Below are 13,492 nucleotides of genomic sequence, written 5' to 3'. Positions count from 1 at the left end.
GTAGAGAAGAGGCTACGCAATAAGCCAGTACCTGCCGCATACCGATGTTGCCAACTGTTGAAGAGTTACGAAGGTGGAGGCATTACGTTTCAGTCTACTCTCGTAATACTGTCTCTTCTAAGAGTCGTCGTTTTTGCAAGATGTAGCTGGAGGCAACCCAAACAAATACTGCCCATCGACGTCTTTCATGCGACGCTCAGTGGCAACGGAAAGCGTCGGTTTGTTTTCCGTTACAAACAAAATGACTTTTACAGCGAAATTTTACTTGCCTAAACGATAGAGTGGTTGCAGATTAGTTTAGTGCGATACTCGTTTTATGTATATGCTTTAATAGGGACAATAAAACGCGAAGAGTTACTGTTCTCCAACAGCGAAAGCACCGCCCTGGCCCACGCTGACTGCTACCGCCATGAAGAAGCGTGCTGCTCAATCGCTGGTGGAGTACTGGCTACCCTCCATGTTTTACTGTCACTGCTAATGCATATCGACGAAACTAAAATCGCAGAAGACTAAATCGAGACCTCTCTATCGACTGGGCACATTAAATTCCAGTTTAAAAATAATTCCGTTTGTAACTGGAGACAAACATACACTATCACTATCCATCGACACTGGGTGTCGCATGAAAGAGTGTATGGGCGGTACTTGTTGGAGCCGACTCCATTTACACACTGCTAAAACAGAAATTGAAAATGTCTGCCGAAATACCAGAGAAAATTTGGCTGACGACTCTTTGAAAAGCCCTCCTTTTTACACAGGGCGGTCAGAAACGCTAACTCTCTCTCTCTCTCTCTCTCTCTCTCTCTCTCTCTCTCTCTCTCCCCCCCTCTCTGTCTCTCACACACACACTATATATATATATATATATATATAGAACAATGTACCCTGCATCATCCTTACAAGCTTTTCAGACTGTTTCTCACCATCCTGCAGTCCGCCCCGGTAGCTGAGTGGTCAGCGTGACAGACTGTCAATCCTAAGGGCCCGGGTTCGATTCCCGGCTGGGTCGGAAATTTTCTCCGCTCAGGGACTGGGTGTTGAGTTGTCCTAATCATCATCATTTCATCCTCATCGACGCGCAGGTCGCCGAAGTGGCGTCAAATCGAAAGACCTGCACCAGGCGAACGGTCTACCCGACGGGAGGCCCTAGCCACACGACATTTCCATTTACCATCCTGCATGTACAAAAACTGCCACTTCCAGCTCACAGCGCTCTACTATAGAACGCGAGATACAACATTGAAAAAAATACAGATTCATACAGTATGGGTGAGATACGAATCCCTACCAATCGGGCTACTTCAGGTTTTCCAAAATCGTATCAGGATCTGCTGAATGGAATGAACAATCTAATGATCACAGAATACGGACAGAGAGCAAATCGAAGAAACAAGGAAGTAATGAGAATTAGCAGAAATGAGAACAGCCAGAAACTTAACATGAGGATTGATGGTCACGAAGTAGATGAAGTTAAGGAATTCTGCTATCTAGGCAGAAAATAACCAATGACGGACGGAGTAAGGAGGACATCGAAAGCACACTAGCAATGGCAAAAATGGTATTCCTGGTGGAGAGATGTTTACATAGGCCTTCACTCGAGGAAGAAATTTCAGAGAATGTACATCCGGAATACAGCAGTTCGGTAGTGAAACATAGACCGTAGCAAAACCGGAACAGCACAGAATCGAGTCATTTGAGATGTGATGCTACAGACGAGTGTTGAAAATTAGGTGGACTGATAAGGTAAGGAATGAGGAGGTTCTGCGCAGAATCGGAGAGGATAGAAATATGTGGAAAGCCGGCCGGGGTGGCCGAGCGGTACTAGGCGCTACAGTCTGGAACTGCGCGACCGCCACGGTCGCAGGTTCAAATCCTGTCTCGGGCATGGATGTGTGTGATGTCGTTAGGTTAGTTAGGTTTAATTAATTCTGAGTTCTAGAGGACTGATGACCTCAGAAGTTAAGTCCCATAGTGCTCAGAACCATTTGAACCATTTTTGAATATGTGGAAAACACAGACAAGGAAAAGGGACAGGACGATAGGACATCTGTTAAGACATGGGGGGAATGACTTCCATGGTACTAGAGGGAGCTGCAGAGGGCAAGAACTGTAGAGGAAGACGGAGATTGGCATACATCCAGCAAATAATTAAGGACATAGATTGCAAGTGCTACTCCGAGATGAAGAGGTTGGCTTAGGAGAGGAATTCGTGGCTGGCCGCATCAAACCAGTCAGAAGACTGAAGACAAAAAATCATGTGAATACTGGGACTATCCTTAGCACAAGGCCACTCACAAAATCTTTTCTCATCCCTATCCAACAAAGGTAGTGATACGTGTCTACCGGCTACAACATAGTCTTGAAGTTGAACCTTCCCTTCCAAAGAGCTACTTACTTCTTCATCGCTATGTGAACAAGTCACTGATTATGTCGCAGAAGCTGAAACTGCGAATAACCATTGCTGGCCATTACAAAGAAAAAAAAGTTGGTTAGTCATTGCAGGTTTATCAAAATGATTTAAACTGACTTAACCTGCTTGCTAAGCAACCAGCTAGCTAAGTGACCTTAGCAAATAGTAACGTAGGTATTTGACACCAACATGTACGCTGTTCAAAGTACTGATGAGATAGTTCCCTTTTTCTCATTTTATATCCTTGGATAAACGGTAAGAAAACGAGGTTTCAGTTCCTCCGTCACGGTTGTAAGCAACAGGACATAACAAATCGTCGAATTTAAGGAAACTACAGATAACGTCATCAAAATACTGAATGTTGACCTGAAATTAGTTCCTCGAGGACTTACATCCAGTTTCTTCCACGCTGACTGATTACTTTGAGCATTTCTGAAGAGAAACGACGGTGATTACCAGAGGGAATTTCATGGCAGGTAAAGTGCCTGAGACCTCTGGTGTGTTGGTGAATGACACTTGGAGATACCCCTTCCGCGTGGCACCTCTCGGCTGATAGCGCTCCACTACGGTCGCTTCATATCGCTCTGATAAGTTGCCGGGACACAAAACGTCAATATCGACTGCTCTCCAGATTTATTTGAACGGCAAACGCATGGCCGACCCACTTCAGGGAGCTGAAAGGCCTCACTATCTAAAAAAGAATCTCAAATATTTCCATTGCACGAGCGGTTAAACATGATTTAGTACTGACGGCCTCTGAATGACGCTTCCCTTGCTGTGTTATATAACTTGGAAGTTATATGCAATATGAATATGTCTCCTCAGTATACGCTTGTGATTTCTTTCTTGTCCCCTATTGCTTGTTATTGTCGTCGATAAGATGTGCATTTCATGGCAGGTAAAGTGCCTGAGACCTCTGGTGTGTTGGTGAATGACACTTGGAGATACCCCTTCCGCGTGGCACCTCTCGGCTGATAGCGCTCCACTACGGTCGCTTCATATCGCTCTGATAAGTTGCCGGGACACAAAACGTCAATATCGACTGCTCTCCAGATTTATTTGAACGGCAAACGCATGGCCGACCCACTTCAGGGAGCTGAAAGGCCTCACTATCTAAAAAAGAATCTCAAATATTTCCATTGCACGAGCGGTTAAACATGATTTAGTACTGACGGCCTCTGAATGACGCTTCCCTTGCTGTGTTATATAACTTGGAAGTTATATGCAATATGAATATGTCTCCTCAGTATACGCTTGTGATTTCTTTCTTGTCCCCTATTGCTTGTTATTGTCGTCGATAAGATGTGCATTTCCTTTAATTTTTGTTGGACAACGTATCGTATAACGAGTGAGAGTCCTTCAGGATAAGTATTTGGAAGGGCAGTGCTGTTTCTGAATGATAAGTGTCAAGTTTCTCCCACGTAGCGCGCAGTGTGTCCAGAGACGAGTGACGCGCTGCGTGTTGGCCAACACTGGCGCGCTTCGTGGTCGGACCCAACGCAGCGGTGGTTTGCGGTTTCTGCGGCGAGAGAGAGTGGAGTGTGTGTGAGAGCAGTCGCGACCGAGAATAAAACTACCCCGTGACGGAGAGATGTTAAACGCGCGCGCCATAAACAGTGAGAATAATTGTTGCGCGGAGATTACAGTAATCCCGGGCCGGTGAAGCGGAGACAAAGGGGTAGGGTGACCTCGCTGGCGCGGCGGCCGCACAAAGGCGGCGAGCCGAGTCGCGCCGTGGCGGGACGGGAAGGGACGTTCCAGCAGGCCGGCGGGCCACGCCCTCCTGTGGGCCGACGTGTGAGGTCTGGGGGGCCGCCCACCTCCCAATCCGTCTGTCAGGACCAACAGACCGCACGTCAGGAACTTCAACCACACCACTGGGCAATGCTCTGATCTAATCTGATCAAAAGTATGCGGACGTCCCAATGTAATGCGGAATTGACCGTCAAATGTCACTAGAAGCTGACGCGCCAGTATAAAAGAAGGCGGGAGTACTGCGTTGTCAGTAGAGAAGAGGTAACAGCACAGTGGTTCAAAATGGTTCAAATGGCTCTGAGCACTATCGGACTTAACATCCGAGGTCATCATTCCCCTAGAACTTAGTACTACTTACCCCTAACTAACCTAATGACATCACACACATCCATGCCCGAGGCAGGATTCGAACCTGCGACCGCAGCGGTCGCGCGGTTCCAGACTGAAGCGCCTAGAACGGCTTGGCCACAACGGCCGGTGACTGTGGACATTTCACATTCTCTCTTGCTAATATCCTGGTTTAGTAGGACTGTGAGCTATTTCTTAGATGCTGAATCCTCCAAATACGAGACCGGGAACGATTACATGAGGGAAAAAGATTTTATGCGTGTTAAAATAAAACACTTTGTATCAATCAATCACTGTTTCTTTGCACATGAGGTCCAAAATTACTAAACAGTGTTTTAAAATTGCTTTATGTTCTTCAATTTCTCACGACCAATTCCTGCACATACGCTTTTCGAGCTACTATAGTGATCACACATGAACGATTAGAAAATCGCCGCAATGTTACAGTTATATCAGCATCTTCAATTAAAAGTCAGTGGATTGCTCTTGCTCACAATCAAAATGAATTTAGGGATTACCAACTGTGGGTGTGAGAAACCAGTTCATCATAACCTGAAGTGTATAGTTTAGAAAACGTTCTAGATTTCCAAAATACGTTGAGCATTCCACCGCACTGTCGACAGATAACTAAGGTACGATCATAAACAGTATCTTCATAAATACGTGACTGGCTGAAATAATATTTCGAGTGTGGAATCCGATAGTGGTACCGTAAAAAAATCGTTCACAAAAGCACTACGCTTCAAAAGTGCTCTCAAAAGTAATCTACGGTGCTCATTTTGCGGTTGGAGCTCACTCTAGTGTCCAGTGTTTGCTTGAAAATAAATCTGTTTTTGGATAGAATCCGCCTTGAGCAAACATTTTTTCTTCTGAAACTTCCTGGCAGATTAAAACTGTGTGCCCGACCGAGACTCGAACTCGAACAGTAAAGCTGTGAGTACCGGGCGTGAGTCGTGCTTCGGTAGCTCAGTTGGTAGAGCACTTGCCCGCGAAAGGCAAAGGTCCCGAGTTCGAGTCTCGGTCGGGCACACAGTTTTAATCTGCCAGGAAGTTTCATATCAGCGCACACTCCGCTGCGGAGTGAAAATCTCATTCTGGAAACATCCCCCAGGCTGTGGCTAAGCCATGTCTCCGCAATATCCTTTCTTTCAGGAGTGCTAGTTCTGCATGGTTCGCAGGAGAGCTTCTGTAAAGTTTGGAAGGTAGGAGACGAGGTACTGGCAGAAGTAAAGCTGTGAGTACCGGGCGTGAGTCGTGCTTCGGTAGCTCAGTTGGTAGAGCACTTGCCCGCGAAAGGCAAAGGTCCCGAGTTCGAGTCTCGGTCGGGCACACAGTTTTAATCTGCCAGGAAGTTTCATATCAGCGCACACTCCGCTGCGGAGTGAAAATCTCATTCTGGAAACATCCCCCAGGCTGTGGCTAAGCCATGTCTCCGCAATATCCTTTCTTTCAGGAGTGCTAGTTCTGCATGGTTCGCAGGAGAGCTTCTGTAAAGTTTGGAAGGTAGGAGACGAGGTACTGGCAGAAGTAAAGCTGTGAGTACCGGGCGTGAGTCGTGCTTCGGTAGCTCAGTTGGTAGAGCACTTGCCCGCGAAAGGCAAAGGTCCCGAGTTCGAGTCTCGGTCGGGCACACAGTTTTAATCTGCCAGGAAGTTTCATATCAGCGCACACTCCGCTGCGGAGTGAAAATCTCATTCTGGAAACATCCCCCAGGCTGTGGCTAAGCCATGTCTCCGCAATATCCTTTCTTTCAGGAGTGCTAGTTCTGCATGGTTCGCAGGAGAGCTTCTGTAAAGTTTGGAAGGTAGGAGACGAGGTACTGGCAGAAGTAAAGCTGTGAGTACCGGGCGTGAGTCGTGCTTCGGTAGCTCAGTTGGTAGAGCACTTGCCCGCGAAAGGCAAAGGTCCCGAGTTCGAGTCTCGGTCGGGCACACAGTTTTCATCTGCCAGGAAGTTTCATATCAGCGCACACTCCGCTGCGGAGTGAAAATCTCATTCTGGAAACATCCCCCAGGCTGTGGCTAAGCCATGTCTCCGCAATATCCTTTCTTTCAGGAGTGCTAGTTCTGCATGGTTCGCAGGAGAGCTTCTGTAAAGTTTGGAAGGTAGGAGACGAGGTACTGGCAGAAGTAAAGCTGTGAGTACCGGGCGTGAGTCGTGCTTCGGTAGCTCAGTTGGTAGAGCACTTGCCCGCGAAAGGCAAAGGTCCCGAGTTCGAGTCTCGGTCGGGCACACAGTTTTAATCTGCCAGGAAGTTTCATATCAGCGCACACTCCGCTGCGGAGTGAAAATCTCATTCTGGAAACATCCCCCAGGCTGTGGCTAAGCCATGTCTCCGCAATATCCTTTCTTTCAGGAGTGCTAGTTCTGCATGGTTCGCAGGAGAGCTTCTGTAAAGTTTGGAAGGTAGGAGACGAGGTACTGGCAGAAGTAAAGCTGTGAGTACCGGGCGTGAGTCGTGCTTCGGTAGCTCAGTTGGTAGAGCACTTGCCCGCGAAAGGCAAAGGTCCCGAGTTCGAGTCTCGGTCGGGCACACAGTTTTAATCTGCCAGGAAGTTTCATATCAGCGCACACTCCGCTGCGGAGTGAAAATCTCATTCTGGAAACATCCCCCAGGCTGTGGCTAAGCCATGTCTCCGCAATATCCTTTCTTTCAGGAGTGCTAGTTCTGCATGGTTCGCAGGAGAGCTTCTGTAAAGTTTGGAAGGTAGGAGACGAGGTACTGGCAGAAGTAAAGCTGTGAGTACCGGGCGTGAGTCGTGCTTCGGTAGCTCAGTTGGTAGAGCACTTGCCTGCGAAAGGCAAAGGTCCCGAGTTCGAGTCTCGGTCGGGCACACAGTTTTAATCTGCCAGGAAGTTTCATATCAGCGCACACTCCGCTGCGGAGTGAAAATCTCATTCTGGATTTTTTCTTCTCTTTAGCCAAGCATGTTACGCTTCAGTTACAGCGTCAATAGCGATTTTCTTTTCTCCTATTAAATAAAAGGAAAATTGCTCTTAACATCTGCTCTCATAGAAAACCTGTGGTTACAAGGGACACACAAAAAATTCTCTCTCTTTCCAAATCTGTGGACACTTTTCTTAAAAACTGAAAAAATGGCTCTGAGCACTATGGGACTCAACTGCTGAGGTCATTAGTCCCCTAGAACTTAGAACTAGTTAAACCTAACTAACCTAAGGACATCACAAACATCCATGCCCGAGGCAGGATTCGAACCTGCGACCGTAGCGGTCTTGCGGTTCCAGACTGAAGCGCCTTTAACCGCACGGCCACTTCGGCCGGCTTAAAAACTGAATTTCTATGTCTACAGATAGATGTTAAGAGCAATTTTCCTGTTATTAAATACAAAGAAAATGAAAAAAACCACTGATGTTACTCTTACTTCAGAGAAGCATATTTGGGTAAAAAGAATAAGTGCGTTTGCTCTAGACTTGGATTTCCCACACTGTGTTCGACAGAGCAATGGTGTTCTGCGGGAGGTGTACAAGTGTTCAGCGACAAACTGTTAACAAGATGACTTTTTTCGACTTTTTTTTTAAAAAAAAAGCACTCCGTCTTGAGGCCGCGAGTGGCCTACCGGGACCATCCAACCGCCGTGTCATCCGCAGAGGAGGATGCGGAAAGGAGGGGCGTGGGATCAGCACACCACTCTCCCGGTCGTTATGATGGTATTCTTGACCGAAGCCGCTACTATTCGGTCGAGTAGCTCCTCAATTGGCATCACGAGGCTGAGTGCACCCCGAAAAATGGCAACAGCGCATGGCGGTCTGGATGGTCTCCCATCCAAATTCCGACCACGCCCCACAGCGCTTATCTTCGGTGATCTCACGGGAACCGGTGTATCCACTGCGGCAAGGCCGTTGCCTTTTCGACATTTTAAGAACACTAACTTTTTTAAAATTCTATTATGACTTCTGTGCTGTTAGTTATGATTTAAAATTGAAGTAATCACTGTATAACACATGGTTTTCTCATTTTTAAAAATTGTAGTGACCTTCAAAATAAAGGTGTTCCATCAAAGTACGAGAATTCTCAAAGTGTTCCGTCAGAGGAAAAGTTTGCGAACCCATGTTCCAGTCTGATATTAATCAAAAACAAGATTAATGAACACTGCACCATTATTTATTTGAGAGTTCACAGATAGAGTGAAGAAAGGTACTGGTACATTCGCTCCATTCTAAACGGCCAGGGATCTCGGTTCTGAACTATAGCTAAATATTAACTTTAGGACAGATTACAGATTCTACGGCGGTACATGGATGGATGGAGAGAGAAGGTTGTATGGGCGCACGATGGCAAGGTCTTCACGCGCCCTTTCAGTAACAGATTGAGACGGGTGTCAAGAAAAGACTCATAACAGTAAGATAAAACAGAAAGTAAAAAACATGTAACAAGCTTGGAAAAATATATGCCTACCCACACCGAAGCATGGGATGAATCAATCCGCCAGCAGTAAAACATGGACAACACAGGAAGAAAGTGGTAGAGGGAGCTAAAACAATATAGCAGATGGAAGTGGCTGGCTAACCGCAAGGAAAAAAGGGAGGAGCCAGCCACTCTGCAATACACTAAAACCGCCAGCCTAAAAGTTTAGGCCAGAGTCGAGACACATCACAGAGAGACCTCTCGGACGATCGTCGCACATGAGAACATGTGCTCTGACATTGTTGGGAAGTCTTTTCACTTCTGTGTCGGGACAAATAATAAGAGCGCACGTTATTAATTTGAGGAGCTCCCTTTGTCCTCTGAACCTGAAATTTGTCGGCGGCAGCACCGGCGGTGAATATTTTGGCGACAGAAAGTGGCCGCTGTCAGCTGTACTTCAAGCGCAGAAACGTTCTCGGAATGGAGCGGCGAGGGAACGCCCAGCACAAATAACGGGCCGCGGGATGTTGCGTGCGGCGCGATTCATCGCGGTGGCCGCTAACGAAGCAGGGAGGCGAGGACCGCCTGCTCCTCCCACGTGGGTGATTCACGTGGCGGGCCCACGCGCTTATTACGGGTCGGGCCGGTCCGCGGGCGCGTGCTTTGAGCGGTTCATTAGCCGCTCCGCCACGGACCGGCGCGGCAGACGGAGCTGCTGGTTTATTGTGCGCCGCTGCCATTGTCCTGCCGCGTCGCCCGAGCCGGCTGCGGGCGAAACCGAGTGTCGGCCGGGGTGCGGCGCGTGGGTCGCTCCGCGCACGGCAGGGAAGGGTAGGCGGCGAGCCAGCGTTCGGAACTAGAGCTGTGTGCACAGCGCAGGGGCAGGGTTAGAGCTGGTCTCGAAGCATTACACGTAAATTTATGTAAATGTGACGTCGCAAAAACGACAGAAAGCACAAAAATACGTGGAGGGATGTTCCCTCTATGCAACTAATTGAAGGCAGTTTGTTAATCACCATACGCGTTCTGGTTCTTTTATTTGTGAAGCACCTTCAGAGGCCTGTAATACGTGTTTCTTTTTATACATACAATAAATGTATTATGTGGTACATACAACATGTTGTTATGTTACATTTTGTCGTGTTTTACTCTTGTTTTTTCGGTTAGAATTAACTTCTGTAGCACAAATTTCGTGATGTGAAATTGTCATTCGGTGTTACTTACCATTTCCAGCGCTGTTAACACACGCATTGTGGTCCTGGAGCCGCGCGGGATTAGCCGAGCGGTCTTTGGCGCTGCAGTCATGGACTGTGCGGCTGGTCCCACGGAGGTTCGAGTCCTCCCTCGGGCATGGGTGTGTGTGTTTGTCCTTAGGATAATTTAGGTTAAGTAGTGTGTAAGCTTAGGGTCTGATGACCTTAGCAATTAAGTCCCATAAGATTTCACACGCATTTGAACATTTGTGGTCCTGGACATGTATTCGTTACTTTCCATGCTCCAGCTAGCCGATTTCTGGCGTTCTTTCACCTACATTTGTCACGTCTCATATATATCGCTTGCACTTTCCATTTTGTCATCGACATATCTGTGTTTTCGGTGAGTAGCGTTGCCCACTGTTGTTGTTCAAATGGCTCTGAGCACTATGAGACTTAACATCTCAGGTCATCAGTCCCCTAGAACTTAGAACTACTTAAACCTACTAACCTAAGGACATCACACGCATCTACGCTCGAGGCAGGATTCGAACCTGCGACCGCAGCGGTCGCGCGGTTCCGGACTGAAGCGCCTAGAACCGCTCGGCCACTAGCGCCCGGCACCACTGTTGTGTATTTATCTGTCTTGATTGTGTTGTGTGTATGGTTTAATAATTTTCTGTGTGTGAATCCATTCACGTATCGTACAGCCATCACGGCGCCTTGCATGACCACCAGCGGCGTACGTCGGCCCCACACAATGTCACTCCAAAACAGCAGGGAGCTTCCACCTTGATGCACTCACTGGACAGTGTGTCTAAGGGGTTCAGTCTGACCAGGTGCCTCCAAACACGTCTCTGACGATTGTCTGGTTGAAGACATATGCGACACTCATCGGTGAAGAGAACGTGATGCCAGTTCAAAATGGTTCAAATGGCTCTGAGCACTATGGGACTTAACTTCTGAGCTCATCAGTCCCCTAGAACTTAGAACTACTTAAACCTAACTAACCTAAGGACATCACACACATCCATGCCCGAGGCAGGATTCGAACCTGCGACCGTAGCGGTCGCGCGCGTGATGCCAGTCCTAAACGATCCATTCGGCATGTTATTGGACCCATCTATCGGTACTGCATGTTGTCGTGGTTACAAAGATGGACCTCGCCATGGACGTCGGGAGTGAAGTTGCGCATCATCCAGCCTATTGCACACAATTTGAGTCTTAACACGACGTCCTGTGGCTGTACGAAGAACATATTCAACATGGTGGCGTTGCTGTCAGGGTTCCTCTGAGCCATAATCCGTAGGTAGCGATCATTCACTGCAGTAGTAGCCCTTGGGCGGCCTGAGCGAGGCATATCGTCAACAATTTCTGTCTCTCTGTATCTCCTCCGTTTACGAACAACAACGCTTTGGTTCACTCCGAGACGTCTGGGCACTTCCCTTGTTGAGAGCCCTTCCTGGCACAAAGTAGCAATACGGACGCCATCGAACCGCGGTATTGACCGTCTAGGCATGGTTGAACTACAAACAACAAGAGCCGTGTACCTCCCTCCTGGTGTAATGACTGGAACTGATCGGCTGTCGAACCCCCTCCGTCTAATAGGCGCTGCTCGTGCATGGTTGTTTACATCTTTGGGAGTGTTAGTGACAACTTTGAACGGTCAATGGGACTGTTTCTGTGATACAATATCCATAGTCAACATGTGTCTTCAGGTATTACGGGAACCGGGGTGATGCAAAACTTTTCGTGATGTGTGTATAAAGAGCCATGTAAGCTACGGAACCTTCTTGTTCTAAATAGTTAATCCTCCTGTCTGTTACTTAAAAAGAAACAGTATTTAGAGCAAAACTGAAATTGTCAATTTTTAATTCGGGTTTTATTCGAAATCCAAATTTGACGCTGCAAGTAAACCGAGAACTTTTTATGCAAGGACTCCATCGCGAAAGACTTCGTAGTCATATTCGAAAATTGTTTGCTTGTAACGTGAAAGAGAGAGATGTTGTACTAAAAGAGGAGAAAACAGTGCAGATTGGCCATATAGCGCTAGACAACGCAATATCCCCAACAAAAAGGAGAAATTAAAAAAAAAGTAAAATAAAGTACATGAAATATCGCTTAAATACTTGGCGAACTTATATAAAATATGTTTCTATTATTCTTAAACAACTTTCGCACTTATCAGCAATAATAGGGAACTCCTGCCTTTGATCATGATGATGAATATTCTACTTAGTACAAAATAACAACAATTGCATATACATAAAAGCGTAGAAGTTACGCCATCAAGTAACTTTTATTACTTATTAAATGCAATTTATATTCTGGAACGATATAAAATACCCATTGGGCTAACACTGAATGATGTAATTATGTGCAAAACAAATGACAAAACAAACAAAAATAAGTCATCGGCTCCTAGTTGCTCTCTTATGCGTTCGTTTAATTTTATTTTATTTTTCAGGTTATGCTGCAAATACTACCGGTAATCCTACCATTTACTACATTTTTCTGTAGATACCAAAACGACTGACTCGTAGTTTCGGCAGAGCGAACTCTAGCTAAACCTAGCTATAACTGACCTCTGAAATGAGCTACAAGTGTCGGTAAAGACATATTTTCGAATGTTGCATGTCTCGCGTTACGTCACGATGGTAGTGAACTTTATTTTACGAAATTTCTCGCACCTAACAAATTTTGAAAGTAGCCTCATTGTGAGTCTGCATTTGGGTGGTTGGTCGAATCATAAAATGTGGAGATTTTTATGGCATTTGGATGTGACAGTGGCCCGATGTTGCACCGCACAGAAACGTGGGGGCAGACGTACTGGGGGCCACTGACCACAACAATGGAGGATCGCCGCATTGCGCACCAAGCACACTGTAGCCCCTTCACATCTATGGCTGCCATCCGAGAAAAAGTAGTGCACTCTCTAAAACAATCTGTGTGATCACACACCATGAGTTGGAAACTAGCAACAGCTGGACAAGGAAGTTAGCATCCCATACGTAGGCCGTCACTAACACTACAATACAAACGATTAAGTCGCATTCTGCTCAACGGTGGTGTGGGAAGCCATTAGGTCCGACTGATAGTGGCTGAGGGAACTCTGACAGCACATCGGTACGTCTCGAACATCCTGCGTCCTCATGTGTTACCACCCATGCGATAGTCTCGTGTTGCCATTATTCAGCAGGAAAATGGTTATCCACACAAGCCCCGCATCTCTGTGAAATGTCTGCGTGATGTTGAGATACACTCGTGGCCAGCAATATCCCAGATCTAACCACGAAAGAGAATGGGTGGGACCAGATCGGACATCAACTCCGTCCCAGTGCCAGGATGAAGGATATCGAGGACCAGTTAGAACAGTTGTGCGCCAGGCTGCCTAAGGAGAGGCTAAAACGGCTTTATGCC

The 13,492-nt window shown here is 46.9% G+C and overlaps 1 pseudogene; it reads right to left on the bottom strand.

The window, feature by feature from the left end:
* Positions 1-8,261: 8,261 nt before the first annotated feature.
* Positions 8,262-8,379, bottom strand: LOC124546234 (annotated as a pseudogene).
* Positions 8,380-13,492: the final 5,113 nt, after the last annotated feature.

This window comes from Schistocerca americana, chromosome 8 (assembly GCF_021461395.2).
Source record: "Schistocerca americana isolate TAMUIC-IGC-003095 chromosome 8, iqSchAmer2.1, whole genome shotgun sequence".
NCBI classification, from domain to species: domain Eukaryota; kingdom Metazoa; phylum Arthropoda; class Insecta; order Orthoptera; family Acrididae; genus Schistocerca; species Schistocerca americana.
Note: the sequence above shows the minus strand (reverse complement) of the source record. Positions and strands in the feature narration are given on the sequence as shown.